The sequence below is a fragment of the Gymnoscopelus microlampas genome (assembly GCF_963454915.1).
Source record: "Gymnoscopelus microlampas genome assembly, chromosome: 6".
Classification (NCBI taxonomy): Eukaryota; Metazoa; Chordata; class Actinopteri; order Myctophiformes; family Myctophidae; genus Gymnoscopelus; species Gymnoscopelus microlampas.
In genome coordinates this window covers 1,509,682-1,526,779 of record NC_139943.1, presented here as the reverse complement: position 1 = coordinate 1,526,779, position 17,098 = coordinate 1,509,682, and the positions used below count along the sequence as shown (strand labels likewise).

General features: G+C 39.7%; 2 long non-coding RNA genes across 2 annotated transcripts; both read left to right on the top strand.

Annotated features, from left to right (window-relative positions):
* The first annotated feature begins 8,776 nt into the window (after window positions 1–8,776).
* On the top strand, window positions 8,777–10,662 carry LOC311047542. Its single transcript, XR_014601011.1, has 3 exons — window positions 8,777–8,915; window positions 9,471–9,591; window positions 10,534–10,662. It is a non-coding gene; the product is annotated as an uncharacterized lncRNA (long non-coding RNA).
* Window positions 10,663–11,966: 1,304 nt separating this feature from the next.
* LOC311047541 lies at window positions 11,967–13,768 on the top strand. The gene is made up of 2 exons (XR_014601010.1): window positions 11,967–12,160; window positions 13,280–13,768. It is a non-coding gene; the product is annotated as an uncharacterized lncRNA (long non-coding RNA).
* The last annotated feature ends 3,330 nt before the right edge of the window (window positions 13,769–17,098 follow it).

Here is a 17,098-nt window from a genome sequence, read left to right as displayed (position 1 = left end):
TTAAGCTTGAATCTGACACTGAAGTCGCTGAAGACAGTGATGATTGGGGGGAGACATTTGGGGGTATCCACACTGGAGAAAAACGTTTCCACTGTGAACATTGCGACAATAGTTTCACACGGTCAGAAAACTTGAGGAGACACCAGTATGTCCACACTGGAGAAAAACCTTTCCACTGTGAACATTGCGACAAAAGTTTCACACGGCCAGATGACTTGAAGAGACACCAGTATGTCCACACTGGAGAAAAACCTTTCCACTGTAAAATGTGTAACAAGAGTTTCTGCCATTCATATTATAAGATACACCAGCGTATCCACACTGGAGAAAAACCTTTCCACTGTAAACATTGTGACAAGAGTTTCATTTATTTAGGTTCCCTCAAGATACACCAGCGTATCCACACTGGAGAAAAGCCTTTCCACTGTAAACATTGTGACAAGAGTTTCAATGTCTCTGGTTCCCTCACGATACACCAGCGTATCCACACTGGAGAAAAACCTTTTCACTGTAATCAGTGTAACAAATGTTTCACTGACTCAGGTTCCCTCAAGAAACACCAGCGTATCCACACTCAAGAAAAAACTTTTCACTGTAATCAGTGTAACAAATGTTTCACTGACTCAGGTTCCCTCAAGAAACACCAGCGTATCCACACTCAAGAAAAACCTTTTCACTGTAATCAGTGTAACAAATGTTTCACTGACTCAGGTTCCCTCAAGAGACACGAGCGTGTCCACACTGGAGAAAAACCTTTCCATTGTAAACATTGTGACAAGAGTTTCAGTGAGTCAGGTTCCCTCAAGAGACACGAGCGTATCCACACTGGAGAAAAACCTTTCCATTGTAAACATTGTGACAAGAGTTTCAGTGAGACAAGTAACCTAAAAAAACATCAGCTTATCCACACTGGAGATAAACCTTTCCACTGTAAACTCCATCTCCACGATTACACAACGCGCCTATATAGTAAGGCTGCAACGACGGATCGATTAAACGATTTAAAATCGATTACTAAATTTGTTGCCAACGAATTTGATACGAATCGCGTTCTTTTTGTTTTACCAACAGCGGCTATTTATCCAGTTTAATATTGTTTTGTAAAAGCACTAGCCGTAGCTAAAGCTATGGAATGAAACTTCTCGCCTCCCTCCCAATCTGACGCATGCCTAATAACGACTCAGAAGAAAATGAAAACAACAATGGCGGCCCCTATGCAATTTACTGAGTGTTTCACCCACAACGTTGTAAAGAAAAGTATGTATTATGTAGGTATATGTATTTTATAGGTAGTAGCCTTATCAGCAGCTGAGCAAAATTGATTTTGTTTACTTTAACTTTTTTCTCTCTCATTTACCTTCTTTATTCCCCCTTCTTTCCCCCCTTTTTATTTTTATTATTATTAATTTCTGTTTGTATATGTAATTAAGATTAAAACAATGATGCAGGATGAATTAAACAAGCAAAGAGAACTTGTAAGATAATTAAATGAAATCAATAACATGTAATGTACAAACCTGCAATAAAGTTTAAAAAAAAAAGAAATGTTTGTAAACAAATAAATGGTGAATATTGTAGCAGATGAATGTGTTCTCTCCTTTAATATTGGATGAAATGTGTAACCCACCTGAAAATGTATTTTCTGTTTGCTAAAGAGCAAGGAGAGACAGGGACAGCACTGTTACTGAATATAACAATGAATACTTTAAGAATATACTGTAGGTCTTTAACTTTAACAAAACCCTTTTGTTTAACAGCACCTTAAAGGGAGACTTACATCATACATGGTTTATTCTGTCCAGTTTTACATAACTAAGTAAAAGTGTTTTTCTTCTTGAACTTTTTACTTTACATATTTTAGTTTTTCTTATTTTTCATTTTGTAAACTGTTTATATGATGTTCTGCATAGTAGTGTATATCTGTCTGTCATTTAATGTCATTTAACACTACGATATGAGTACATGAGGACCCTATTTGAAACAAGCCATTAGGCCTTCATGGGTTTTTCAATCCTATTTAGTTGACCTTGTATTCAAACTATACTTTCATGTGCTTTTTTCAGCAAAGTTCTAAATAAAGTATTCATTCAATCAATCAATCAATCAACACATTCCCTGCCATTGATGCAGATCTACATCCTTTAAATTATACTTTTTTGATATTATGTAGAGGGCGCTCTTCCCCAACCTATGAATGATCCCTTGGCTCCGAGAGAATGATAGAAGCAGAAATAACGTCATCCCAAAAATATAATTGAATAAAGTAATGCATGTATTACCCTCTCTAGATCTTTTGAGGAGAGACAGACAGGTCTCTATGTTGAGGCGAGGGCAATATCTTTTGAACAACATTTTAAAATAGTTAAAATAGCCGATCTACAAGCTCACAACGTTCCACATGTATACATATGTATACGCATATATACATAATAGGAATTGAAGGATCAATATGAGTGTGTGCGTGTGCGTGCGTAGCGTGTTATTCCCGATTTGCACAAAGTGCTCCTCCCACATCCGGTTTTAGCATTGTCCCGTGACTTTCTTTCCGGTCCATCCACAACACATTAGCCAAATTCCAATACCGAAAATCTCGGCCACTCGCTCACTCCCACTCGGTCACTCCGACTGTTCATGTGTATAGTCTCGCGTCACCAGACTACTATTCCACAATCTCTGAATGCTATATAGAGTCTGGGACTCCACTTCCCGAAAGCTGTGTAACGGAAGTTGTTCAGACCGGAAAAACATTCGACCAATCACGACGCGGTGCCCGCGGACCTGTAGTCCTAGTGGAAACAGAACCGAGGCGGAAGCATAGTCATAGGAGCGGTAGATTCATGTTATTTGTGCGAGGATTGTTTATCACAGAAAACTGAGAAAGGTATCATGGAATTAACGCCGAAAAAACTGTGAAAGAAGACACTAGTAGACATAAACGATATTTATGAGATTCGTTGATTCCAGTCGGACTCATTTGCGCCACTGCACAATGCTGAAACGGACGTGGGTAGGGGAGGGGCATCCGCTTTCCCCTTACACATGATCAGAGCTTCCGAGTCCCAGACTGTATGTCGGAAACATTTGTAAATTGTGGGAGGCAACAGTCTGGCCACGCGAGACTAGTTCATGTGCGTCTTGGAGGAGGCGAGTGGAGTCGAGTGGAGGAGGCGAGGAGGCTCTCCACTTCCGCATTGAGCGAGTGTACATCAAGTGTATCCTCGACCACTCTCAACAGCTCCTCCGCGGCAGATTTCCGCATCACGTGTACACTTTTTTTTTTTTTTTTCCCCTTCTCCCGTGACGTATACATGGTCCTCCTCCTCCACATGTGCCGAAAACACCGGCATCTCCGCATGGGCCGCATCTCACACACACACACACACACACACACACACACACACACACACAGTGTAAAGTAACTGAAAAGACCGCAACAAGCCACTGGCTTTATTGCGTTGTATGATATAAAGCATAATACAATTATACATTGTAAAATATATTGTGCACATTTATTCTGTCTCAAAAGCTGATAGTTTCTCTTCGTGCATGCCTCAATGCAGTGCACTGACTACTATAAATTACTGTGACAAAGATTATGTTAACATTGTTAACTTCTGGGACGAAGAAAAAGAAAAGACAACGGGTGGAAAACGGAACGCTCGTCCAAAACACACTGCCCCATTTTTTTCGCGGGCCGAGGCCGCCGGATTAGACCTGGGGGGAAGGTGTTTTAGGACGAGAGGTGCGCGAGCAGCGCAATGGAGAAGAAGGACCCGCCGATATTTCCTTTTTGCTTGTTATTGTTTGATGGCGAAACAATCATGACTGATACACATGGAAGAAGACCCTTCACAGCTAATAGGGAATTTTACATTTTAAGAATCTGTGTGTGTGTGTGTGTGTGTGTGTGTGTGTGTGTGTGTGTGTGTGTGTGTGTGTGTGTGTGTGTGTGTGTGTGTGTGTGTGTGTGTGTGTGTGAGTGAGAGAGATAAGGACAGCCAGTGAACTAGCTAGGTCTTCAATGCGATGGTGACACCTGGTGGTTAAATAGAAACAACACAACGTTGGTTTATGACAATAAATGCCTTCTTTGCTGCTCTGTGCTCTCTGTATTGCCAAATACATCAGACAGGCTTGCATTCTCACACATCACCTTACAATGTACACATTTGTACCAAGGATGTGTGGATGGTAGTTATGTCCATCTGTGATTATTATCATTTGATTATATGACGGTGACCTGTTCCTGTCATTTCCTTGCTCTTCTCTATCTAGCCTCAAACTGGTCATAATATGTTGACAGTCTAATGCTGCGTTCACACCAAAGGAAGCTGAACACAAAAAAAAGCAGCTTCAAGGATGAGATCTGGCTTCTTTCTCAAAAAGCACACTTTTTTCCACTTGAGCTTTTACGTCAAAAAATGTAAAAAGCAGATTTGCATAGAGATATCATTGAAAATATAAGCTGATTCATTGTTCGGTTTCTTTTGTTGTGAACGCAGCTTACTCTTATCAAGGCGACTCTGTCCTTCCCTTTCCCGAAAACAACAAATGATGTGGAACGCCCTACCAAAAGGAGTAAAGGAGTGTAAAACCCTACTCTCTTTCAAAACAGCCCTAAAGATACACCTTCAGGAGGCTGCAATTGGAAAATGGCCCCTGTCTAAGTCCTAACCTAACCTACCCCCCTACCCCCCCCTCTCTCCTTCTCCTTTTGTACATATTTCTCACTCTTCATACCAGTAACCTGTAAACTGATTGTATGACATTCTATAGTAGTTGTGTATATCTGTCTGTCTCTTATATGTCATCATGATTTGTGTGCATGGGGAACTCATTTGAAACAAGCTCAGTGCTTTTATGAGTCTTCCAGTTTAGTAGACCTTGTATTGTGAATTTGTACTTCCATGTACTGTTGTTCTCATGTCTTACTAAATAAAGTACATCAATCAATCAATCAGATGAACAATAATAGCAGTGATGGAAGAAGTACTCACATGTTTTAGTAAAAGTATCAATACTGCAAGGTAGAAATACTCGGTTACAAGTAAAAGTCTGGAATTCAAAAATTACTTGAGTAAAAGTAGAAAGGTATTGGTATCAAAATGTAAGTACCAAAAGTAGAAAGTAGCCTACTCATTATGCAGAATGTCCCATTTCACGTTTTTTCAAATTTTCAAATGCATAAATTGTATGAAAATCTTTTGATAATAGCATGCTCACAACATGTGGCATCGCAACGCATTGTGAGCTTGTAGATCTGCTATTTTCCAAAGGCTGAAACGTATAGGGTTGAAGTGGTTAATGTACCCCTATGTTTTTTGAAATGATCAAAATCTACAATGAAAGTAACTAATAACTAAAGTTTTCAAACAATTGTAGTGGAGTAAAAGTACAATATATTTGCCTCTGAGAAAACTGGAAGTACTCCAGTAAAGTAAAAAATACCTCATAATTGTGTACATGTAGGCTACTTAGTTACTTTACACCACTGAATAATAGTGCAAATAGAGCTTTGTTCTTGTGTATTGTTGTTTGTGGCCCCGGCGGGGAGACACTAAATGTAATTTCTCTTCCAGGTCTCGAGCTGAAAAAGTTTAGAAACCCCTGCAGGGTGTTAGGCCAGACAATGGGCAGCAGTCAGTGTTGCCATGTCCGCTTATTATAAGCGGCTTTGGGCTTATTCTTCTGTGAAGTTGCGAGTTGCGTTTTTTGGGCTTGTTTCTAAAGTGTAGTTGCTTATTTGGGCTTGTTTATTTATTAGTATTTTTTAACGAGTAGTTCTCAAATACTTTAATGTCATGGACCCCCAAATTAATATGTATTTGTCCCTAACTGAGACACCCCCATTTGTTTTATGCCCATAGGCCTACCATTGATTGATTGATGTACTTTATTTAGTAAGACATGAGAACAACCGTACATGGAAGTACAAATTCACAATACAAGGTCTAACTGAAAGACTTATTAAGCACTGAGCTTGTTTAAGATGAGATCCCCATGCAATGATGCACACAAATCATGATGACATAGAGACAGACCGATATACACCAGATTTGTGTTGTTAGAATGTTTCAAAAAAATTAATCTTCCAAGTATTGACATTTTGTTTCAAGGTGTTTTGAAAATAGCAGATCTACAAGCTCACAATGCATCACGACGCGACGCCTTGTGTGCTCATGTAGTCACTTCTTTTGGGCTTGTTTTCCCCATTGTTTTCATCATGATTTGTGTGCGTGGGGATCTCATCTTAAACAAGCTACGTGCTTAACTGAGCTATCCAGTTTAGTAGACCTTGTATTGCGAATTTGTACTTCCATGTACTGTTATGTACTGTTCTCATGTCTTACTAAATAAAGTACATCAATCAATCAAAGACCTGGTTGCTTATTTCTCTCACAAAATCCGACAAGTCATGGCAACACAGGCAGTCTCCCACGGCAGCAGCTGCGTTATAGTTGAACGTTCTCCTTATTTCAGGTCAGATTCCTCTTGTGTCACTTAATAACAACGTTTATATTGTAGCTCACACAATAAGATAAGATAACAATAGGTCTTAGGAGAGTGTGTTAGCATAGCCATGGTTCACATGACGCTCGTTAAGCTGACAGTCATGTGTCTGGGGCGTTATTATGAATCCCACGCCGCGTCCTGGATTTAGACCCGCCTTACGTGTCTGATTGGCTCCCCGGCAGGCATAGTTTTACTGAGGTTAGGGTTAGGGTTAGGGTTAGGTTTAGGCATAGTCTTACTGAGGTTAGGGTTAGGGTTAGGGTTAGGTTTAGGCATAGTTTTACTGAGGTTAGGGTTAGGGTTGAGGTTAGGTATAGGCATAGTAGCAAAAACGAGAACTGTCAATCACAGCGACTACTGACCAATCACAGCGCCCGCTCAGCGGGTTTGCCACGACGCGGTGTGGGAATCATAATAACGCGTGTCTGGGCTAGTGTTAGCATAGCTGCTAACGCTAGTGTTAGCATAGCTGCTAACGCTAGTGTTAGCATAGCTGCTAACGCTAGTGTTAGCATAGCTGCTAACGCTAGTCCTAGCAAGCAAGAGCTATATATATATATATACCCTGCTGAAAAAACCAGCACAAACCAGCTTATGATGGTTGCTGGTTTTAGCTGGTTTTAGCTGGTATTAGCTGGTCTTGGCTGGTCTTAAGCTGGTTTAGATGGCATACCAGGCTGGACAAGCTGGTCAGGCTGGTCAGGCTGGTTTGCCAGTGTAGTTGGTTAGCTGGTCACTAAGCTGGATTCTGCTGGTCTTTGCTGGTCAGCCAGCTGGCTGGCTGGACTGACCAGCAAAGCCAAGCTGGTAGCTGGTCTTTGCTGGTCAAATGGGTGGACTGACCAGCAAAGACCAGCTTACCAGCTAGACTTAGCTGGTCAGATGGCTGGAATCTGGACAGACCAGCAAAGACCAGCAAAGACCAGCTTAGCAGCTGGTCAAGTTTGGTTAGATCAGTGGTTCTCAACATGTGGATCGGGACTCCCAGGGGGGTCCCCACGTGATTTGGGGGTGGTCCCCAGATGACAGTGAAGTGACAATTTAAGGACCTTTAAGACCTTTTTAGTACCAAAAAAACCCCCACCATTACTGCATCAAAAGTAATCAACAAACTATACTATAATTTTTGTTTTTAAATATCAGATCTACAAGCTCACAACACCTTCCTTGCGAGGCGTTGTGAGCTTGAAGATCTGCTATTTTAACAATAGAGTCAAACTAAACGTAAATGCATCAACTCCTACATTCCAAGTGCTTATCAGGGTGGGGGGTCCCCAGCTCAAATATGATTATATAAAAATCTAAAATATATAATATAATATAATATAATATTATATATAATATACAAAATATAAAAAAATCCATCAATTAATAAAAAAATAGCAGATCTACAAGCGTTGTGAGCTTGCAGATCTGCTATTTTAACTAGTTTGGATCCCGGGGAGACATCATACCTGCCATTTTTCTTCTGTTACAATTGCCCCCCCCCCCCCCGGTATATATTATTGTATTGTATTGTATGGTATTGTAATGTATTGTATTTTATTGTATTGTATTTTTTTTTATTTCACTTTACATTTCTTATGCTTTTCTTGTGATGTGACATAAATAATAGATTTAATAATAATAATAATAATAATAATAATAATAATAATAATAATAATAATAATAATAATAATAATGGTAATAATAATAATGTATTATTATTATCATGACATTCATCCAAACTTATTTACTTAATTTCGCAATTGGCAAATAATATGCTAGTTTGATTCTGAATAACACTTTTTTTTGCTATGGTTACCAAAACAGATCTACAGATCTACATCTTGTCGCAATTCGACGCGTTGTGAGCTTTGTGATCTGTTTTTACAGAGAAGTGGGCCCTTTATGCAATAGGGTCAGAACAGGTCTGCAGCCAGACGCTTCTCCCTTTATGGGGCCTGAGCAGTGTTGCCATATCTGCTTATTATAAGCGACTTTGGGCTTGTTTTTCTGTTGCTTGTAAATATTAGTGAAATATTTCACTTATTCTTTTTGAAAATAGCAGATCTACAAGCTCACAATGTGTTGCAAATGCGACGCACTGTGAGCTTGTAGATAAAGCTCTATAAACCTGTGTATAGGTTTAAAGTGCAAATGTCGCTTCTTTTGGGCTTAATTGTTTTCACAGACCTGGCTGCTTATTTTTCTCACAAAATCTGGCAACAATGCCTCAGCTGGCTCGCGACCCTTGAACTCTATGCTCGCTACCGCTCGCGACGCGCGGGGAGAATGAATGCTGTCTCGAGTCACTTCAATAGAAAGTTAGATAAATTACGTTGCTTTGGATTCATCAAAAATAATTATAAACCGGCTTCAGAGAAGATAAAAGAAAGAAGAAGAAGCGGCGGACATTTTAGGTGAGTGTTGACACACAGAAATACTATTTATGTAGGCTTTTTAGCCTACTATTACTGACTGTATTTATAAGTGCGTAGGCTGCTGTGTTCGAAGCCAATCACAAGTCATGACCCAACATTGTTTAGTTATTTAATGTGTCTTGATAAAGGGATTATGACAATAATTACAAGAAATGACAGTGGGAACATACAATATAATGTTTAATATAGGCCACTATCTGTACTGCTTGGCTGTGTGCTGCTCAAAACTAAATTCAGAATCTGACGTGTGTGTGTGTGTGTGTGTGTGTGTGTGTGTGTGTGTGTGTGTGTGCGGCTTTCAGTGATGAAGCTACAGAGTGTTTTAATATCCTGTGAACTCTGAACTGAACATTAATGATTCGCTTGTCTGTCTGTCTGTCTGTCTGTCTGTCTGTCTGTCTGTCTGTCTGTGTGTGTGTGTGTGTGTGTGTGTGTGTGTGTGTGTGTGTGTGTGTGTGTGTGTGTGTGTGTGTGTGTGTGTGTGTGTGTGTGTGTGTGTGTGTGTGTTATTATTACACATTTCTTTGGCTGCAGTGGCCAAGACGAATGGTTTGCAGGCAGCCCTACTAAAACAGAAAAAGGAACCCAAGAAGAGAGAACCATTATGTGTTATGCCCCCCCCCCCCTCCCACAAAGAAAAGAAAACAGTTTGAAGGTAAAGTGATATTGTTTTGTGTAATATTAAAGTAATCAGTAACAGGGGTCTCCCAGACCCAGACTCTCCACCTCTTTAGTAAGCCGAAAATGCATTTCCAGGAATATCAAATTTAACCAATCAGAACTCTGGATACAGGATAAATAAGTGCAATTGGAAGTGATGACACAAAGAAGTGGGCATATAACATTGGAACAGGAACACTAACATTGAAGCTAATGAATAGGTACTCTCTCCTGAAATTGGCAACCCATCTGAAACTGAATTGTCTACTTATTAAAGAGATCGAGAGACCCCTGCTTATTAAGACTGGGAACGCATCTGTGTCATTTTGTTTTATTTCTTTGGCCATTCAAAAACAGCAGATCCACAAGCTCATAGCGCGGCACTCGGTGGCACGCTATGAGCTTGTAGATTGCTATTTTTGAAAATCTTTGAATATATATTTTTTAAAGCGAACATTTGTACCTCAAATCTTTTTATTTTTATTAAAACTTTTAGGATTTAGAGAACATTTTTAGAATCGGCCTCAGGTCTTAATGGGTTAAAGCTGCACTATGTAACTTTCCTCTTCTCCCCCGGATTTGAACCCGGTTTCCTGAGCTTTTACCATTGAGCTAATAGAGCCTGCCTGCTTGCTCAGGTGATACATTGAATCTTGACCATCAGATCAAAATTCATGTCAGATCCTGTGTCTAGGTGAGACATGACCTTTGACACTAAATGTCTCAATAGAAGAGCAGGGAGACGAAATACAACCACCCCAATTGTATAAGTTATATAGTATTATTTGTATTAACATACTCTAACATACAGATTGTATAAGTTATTGTATTAATATACTATACGATACAGATTGCATAAAATTACATTTTATTCCACTTTAACTTTATAACAAAAAATATCTTGTTTTATCCAAAATATATCTTGCACTAGCTTTAGACTCTGACTCGTCTGAATATGGTGGAGATGCTGTTGTACCCCAAGCTATCCACGACGAAATGTCAAGTACAGTCGTACCCAGGCGAAGGCCAAAGAGTTGGAGCTGGACCTACAGCATCTTAAAACTAAGTAAGCAATGACTAATTTTAACGAAACAGTTGCATGAGTTTGCTCTTCTCTTTTTGTATATATCTATATGTTGGTTAATTGTTCTCATGTTCTTTTTTACTTAGATCTTGACCACAAATGTTAAAAAAAACATTATATAGAAAGCATGTTATATGGAGTGGACAGATGCTAGGTTCATTATTAAACTGTTATCCTACTAACGCATACATCAATTCAGTTTTTATTTTTTTATTTTTCCTACCCTGTTCATGCTTTAAGATGCAACAAATTAGAGATTGCAAAACAGAAACTGGAGGAAGGGCCTCAATATAGCTCTTTGGTGACATGCGTCATTTAATATCATGCAGGATTTACACACTGCTTTAGCTCCGTGTTCATTGCCAGATTAACAATTGTGTTTTCTGTAGGTTTTTAAACGAGGATAGGTTAGGGTTTGGCTTGTTTTGTGTGTAAATCGCTGCATGTTGCGTTCCAAACTGTAATGGCGTCGATGTCTCCTGTACTAGGAATTCACTAAAACGTGTTCTATAAACTTCATTGATGAATGAATGGCTTTTGCTTTTTGATATTATGATAAGTTTAATTGATCATATCTATAGAAAATGTAATAGTGTCTCTTACCAGGCGATTAAATCAGATAACCTCGGGCCATTGTGTTGTGTTGGATCCTCTGTCCAGTCAGGACAACATTCCAATCGGACTCTTGTTTAATTTGCTAATGTAACGTTCCTTGTCGAGTGGCAACAAGGTTCTGTGCCTGTGATCTGGCAAGCCATGACGCCTGCTTTTTAAATTGGTATACTTTTACAGCATGTGAGTTTGAAAACCCCACATCCCTCTGTCTATACCAGCTGGGGGAAATTTGTGTTTTCCCCCGAGCGCGACTCTGCCTCCGTAGGTACGGCCCACTGATGACACTACGCCGTGTGGATGTATGGCATGCACAAAATAGGGATGCCAGGCGCAAAGGGTTATTTCACTACTGTTTTACCAGCTAGTATGTAATCCAATGACATTGTACTGTATAATAATTACTTTAACTCTCCCCACCTACAGTATAGACAGTTGTAGAATTCTGTACTAAATCTAATCCAACAATTAACATCTTCTCTATTGGAGGTCCATGGCACCAACTCTTTTCCAAATGGGGTCCACATTTGGGGGTCCTTGACATGAAAATGTAATTTCTTTACAGTAAACTGTTTGAAGTGTGCCTGCTTTTGTCCAAAATGAAAGTCTGGGAAATGTCATGGTAAAATGTGTTTTAATTTCTAAAACATGTCTTGTTTTCTTGTTTCAGGTCCATATTGGCTCTGGTGTGTGGCTCCAAAAGGAGATCTGGAAGATGGTGGCAGCAAACACCAAGGACTCCCTGTTCATGAAGGAGCTTGCTGTTGCCATTTGGGGGACAAGAACCCTGAAGACCATGAGCCTTACAGACAAAGAATGCCCCACTAGCAAGTGCGAGGCCAAACCCCCCTGACCCCAGGACTCAGAGGTATGTTTACTGAGCGGTGGGGGGGGCTGTTTTGGCTCTGTGCATGACTGTAGTTCTCTTTAAGTTTTCCAGAAGGTGGAATTCCTGTTAGCGTTACTGTTCATACCTTCATTTGGTTGTCTCAGTGGCATCAATTTCAACCAGAAACCTGCCAAGCCAATCAACTGAAGCTATGAAAAACTGAGCGGGAAATGGGAATGTCACCTTCGAGAAAAGAGAACTACAGTCATGCACAGAAGCCTATTATTAGTTTATTATGCAAGTGTTATTAGTTTACTATGCAAGCCTTATTAAGCTTATTAATCAATCATAAAGGAAAATACTCTATTGTAATAAAATAATCCATTTTAGGGCTGAAAGAATTGCAGATCTACAAGCTTGGAACTTGTTGGACGCGTTGTGAGCTTGTAGATCAAAAAAATAATCAATAGAATAATCGTGTAGAATAATTGGTAGTGGCAGCCCTACGTGCATGTGTGGCAGGGGTAGCTTTTTTCCCCCAATTGTTGTTGTCCATTGTAGCCATCTGGCTTATTGCCTGCCCACTGCCCACCCACCTACCTTTTCCATTCAAATGCATTTTTCCATAACTGAAAAAGGGGGTTAAAAAAACACTTCACCCCACTTTCAACTCATCTTCATATAATTGGTCCTCACTAATATACATTTTAAGATGGCACCATCTATGTCTACTCACTCTGTGTTTCATTGATGGGTCGTGGACAGTTTAGAAACCTGCCTACCTTTGACATCATCGGTAGGCAGGTTTGGTCATTTTGATCAACATTTTTAACTTTTTTATTTGTTAATTATTAATGCAAGAACAATGGCTTCTACTTTCTATTAGCTTGGAATTTCCATTGGTGATGTCACTGGTAGGCAGGTTTCTGAACTGTCCACATTCCACCAATGAGTGGCAGAACGAGTAGACAGAAATGGTGCCATTGTATAATGAACATTAGCGAGGACCAGTTATATGAAGATAAGGTTGAAAATGGGTGAAGTTTAAGTTACTTTAAGTTATTCTCAAAACATCACAATTCATACAACTCACCCCATGCATGTCTAAGCTAATTATATTTGTTTTATTGGTGGGGGTTCTTGTTTGTTTTCTTTCAGACTGTTTCCATTGGTGGCTGGAGGGACAGAACATTAATGGGGAAGATCTCACAAAGAGGAAGAAGGCCATGGGGATATGATACATTTCAGAAAAAAATCCAGGACATCAATAGAAAGGACAAGAAATTGTGTGTCTGTGTATGGGGGGTGATATGGGGGTGTGCGTAATAGCGCCACCAGCAAGCCGATTTTTGCAAAAACATTTTTGACTACAACTTTTGCAGATGTTTTCCAAACATCACACAAATCGGTATACAGTATCTCCATAGTCATGTGATCAAGACAGATCTGTCCGATTTTTCATATTTTCTCACTATTTTCCAGTCATTTGAATTTGTGTGTGTGTGTGTGTGTGTGTGTGTGTGTGTGTGTGTGTTCCTCAGGTTGAAGTTTATGAATGTATTTGTTTATTTACATATTTGTTATTTGAATGTTGTTTTTTAGTTTTTTAATAAGTGTTTAATAAATTATTGTTATGTATGAAATTGATACATGATTATTTATTCCTTTGTGGATTTTGCTCACTTTTATATAGGCTATTTTAGGCTACTGTTTTTTTAATATACCACGTGCTGTGGGAACCTGGCTGAAATTCACCGTGATCATGCATCCTCTCCAGCAAAGTTGTTCACTGCATACCAGAATACACCTGAATAAAATAAAAAAGAAAACAGATAGCAGCTTAAACCAGCTTAAACCAGCTGCCTACCAGCTAAACCAGCTAAAACCATCATGAATACCAGCTCCCAGCTTAAACCAGCCTTGACCAGCAAAATCATCATAAATACCAGCTACCAGCTTAGACCAGCTACCAGCTTAAACCAGCTACCAGCTTAAACCAGCTACCAGCTTAAACCAGCAAAACCTACCATCTTAAGCTGGTCAACCACCAAGACCAGCTAAAAGGTGGCGAAAACACACCTGAAGCTGGTGAAAACACAGCTTAAACTGGCGAAAACACACCTTAGGCTGGTCAACCACCAAGACCAGCTAAAACCAGCTGGTCCAGCTTAGGCTGGTCTAGGCTGTTTTTTTCAGCAGGGTATATATATATATATAGACGGATTTCCGCGCGACGTCATCACGGAGCAGAATGCGCAATCTGCACATGCTCGGGGGAAACGAATTGTTGCGCCGTTCACTCTGTTGTTGTGTTCGGGAGTTAGATAGCCATAATTCTGCTATTATAGGCATAATAGGCATAATGCTGCTATTATATACAAACAGATCCAACTTCCGACAAATCATTTTTATTGAGTAAACAAGGTATTACAAACTGCATAATTTAATCTACTTTCATTAAACCCGGTGAAGATCATTTCTTTTATGAATGGACATTTGACCAGAGCTGCTGCGGGTAATGGCGCCCTCTATAGGCCAACCCTTTTTTGGCTCAACAAAGGGAAGTAACTCGTTCTCATGCTATTCATCAAAAATGTGGAACGCCCTACCAAAAGGAGTAAAGGAGTGTAAAACCCTACTCTCTTTCAAAACAGCCCTAAAGATACACCTTCAGGAGGCTGCAATTGGAAAATGGCCCCTGTCTAAGTCCTAACCTAACCTACCCCCCTACCCCCCCCCCTCTCTCCTTCTCCTTTTGTACATATTTCTCACTCTTCATACCAGTAACCTGTAAACTGATTGTATGACATTCTATAGTAGTTGTGTATATCTGTCTGTCTCTTATAGGCTATGTCATCATGATTTGTGTGCGTGGGGAACTCATTTGAAACAAGCTCAGTGCTTTAATGAGTCTTCCAGTTTAGTAGACCTTGTATTGTGATATTGTACTTCCATGTACTGTTGTTCTCATGTCTTACTAAATAAAGTACATCAATCAATCAATCAGGCTTCCCCCTCCTCTGCGCGGTCATATCCTCTCATGTGTACTAACAGGAAACCTGTCTATAGGACCGTCTTCATCTAGCTGTAGAATACAACCCTCGTAGACGTATTTATGATTCTGACGTTTTCAATCTACGAGAGTTGTAGGGTTCACGCCCCATGGAGACATGGACTTTCTGCACGCACTATGCCCCGCAAAGTACTCCAAACATGTACACATTGAAAATAAAGGTGCTTACCCCAAAGCCCCAAATGTTAACTACTTCTACGGGGGGGCAATAAAACACTTCTTTATTGAAAGATATGGATTATTACATTAAACTACTACCCCGTAGAAGTAGTTAATATTTGGGGCTTTGGGGTAAGCACCTTCATTTTCAATGTGTACACGTTTGGAGTACTTTGCGGAGCATAGTGCAGAAAGTCCATGTCTCCATGGGGCGTGAACCCTACAACTCTCGTAGATTGAAAACGTCAGAATCATAAATACGTCTACGAGGGTTGTATACTACAGCTAGTCTTCATCCAAGGCTTTGCAAGAGCAGATGTGTTGTTGTTGTTGTTGTTGTTGATGTTGGAATGTGTTGTGGAACCTCATGATCATTTTACACCATGTTGTTAACCGACGGCTAATTTAGAATGCATGCATCTATTCACATTTACAGAAGGGGAGCTTAATGCTAAAAGTAGAGGAGGCTAACCTCCATGAATTGAGTACAAAGGACCCCAATGGAAACAAGCCATAGGCTTTCTTGGGTTTTAAATCCAGACCTTGTATTGAACTGTACTTTCCTGTGCCTTTTAAAGTATTCAATCAATCAACCAATCAACCCTTAATACCGGGCAGAATACCAAAGAGAAAGTGTGTGTGTGTGTGTGTGTGTGTGTGTGTGTGTGTGTGTGTGTGTGTGTGTGTGTGTGTGTGTGTGTGTGTGTGTGTGTGTGTGTGTGTGTGTGTGTGTGTGTGTGTGTGTGTTCTCTATGGCAGTGGTTCTCAACTTGTGGGTTCTCCATATGATTTTGGGGGGTCCCCAGATGATAGTGAAGTGACAATTTAAGGACTGCCGGACCGGGCCTCAATTATTGTAGCAAGATGGGATGCATGGCAGCAGAAAACATTAAGAACAGATGGGCTACTTACACCTTATTTACTTAAGACCATTGTTTGCATTGCAGGAGTCCATCTTTTGATAAATGTATTTCCTTGTGTAATCTTAAATTAAGTGTGATTGCTTCTCTAATATATAAATCCCACGATCTTTGAACCCAAGATTCATATTTTGGAAAGTTGACTTCAAATCGTTATTTTTGACACCACTGCTGGATCTCCAGTAATTATTTTGTTTGTTTTAAACTTTGTTTTTATTTAGCTATTTCAGCACATTAGACGTAAGAACATCATTTCATCATATCATTACATCATTCTTTTGTTTTTCTCCCCCGAAAAGGACATCCTTTCATCATATCATTGTTTGTTTTTTGGTATTAAAGTCATTATTCAATTTGTTCATTTCAGACCCAGTGTGTGGAGTCCAGACTGCAGGTGAAGATGAACTCTCCAGACTCAGCCAGGGACATTTCTATTAAACAGGAGGAACCTGAAGACCACCCACACCTCAGTATGTGTTTTAACTATATGATAATCTTTGCAAAAACTGTGACGATTATAATATCCGGATATTATCAGACTTTTTGTGTTATCCTTTTTTACTGTACCTCTGTGCTATTCACATTTTTGACTAATAAAGTATTCAATCAATCAATCAATGACTCAATCAATATGCATAGGCATCATTACATATGCAATACAAAAGAAAAACTGCACCACATTGTACATTTTTGGTTTCCAAAAACATTTGAGGTGAGAAATAGGGCAGTAACATACACTTGATTCGGCACTGCCTTGTTGCACTGACAGTGTACAACGTAACGTTTAGATCACATACTTTAAATCACATTATGTACGCTGTGTGA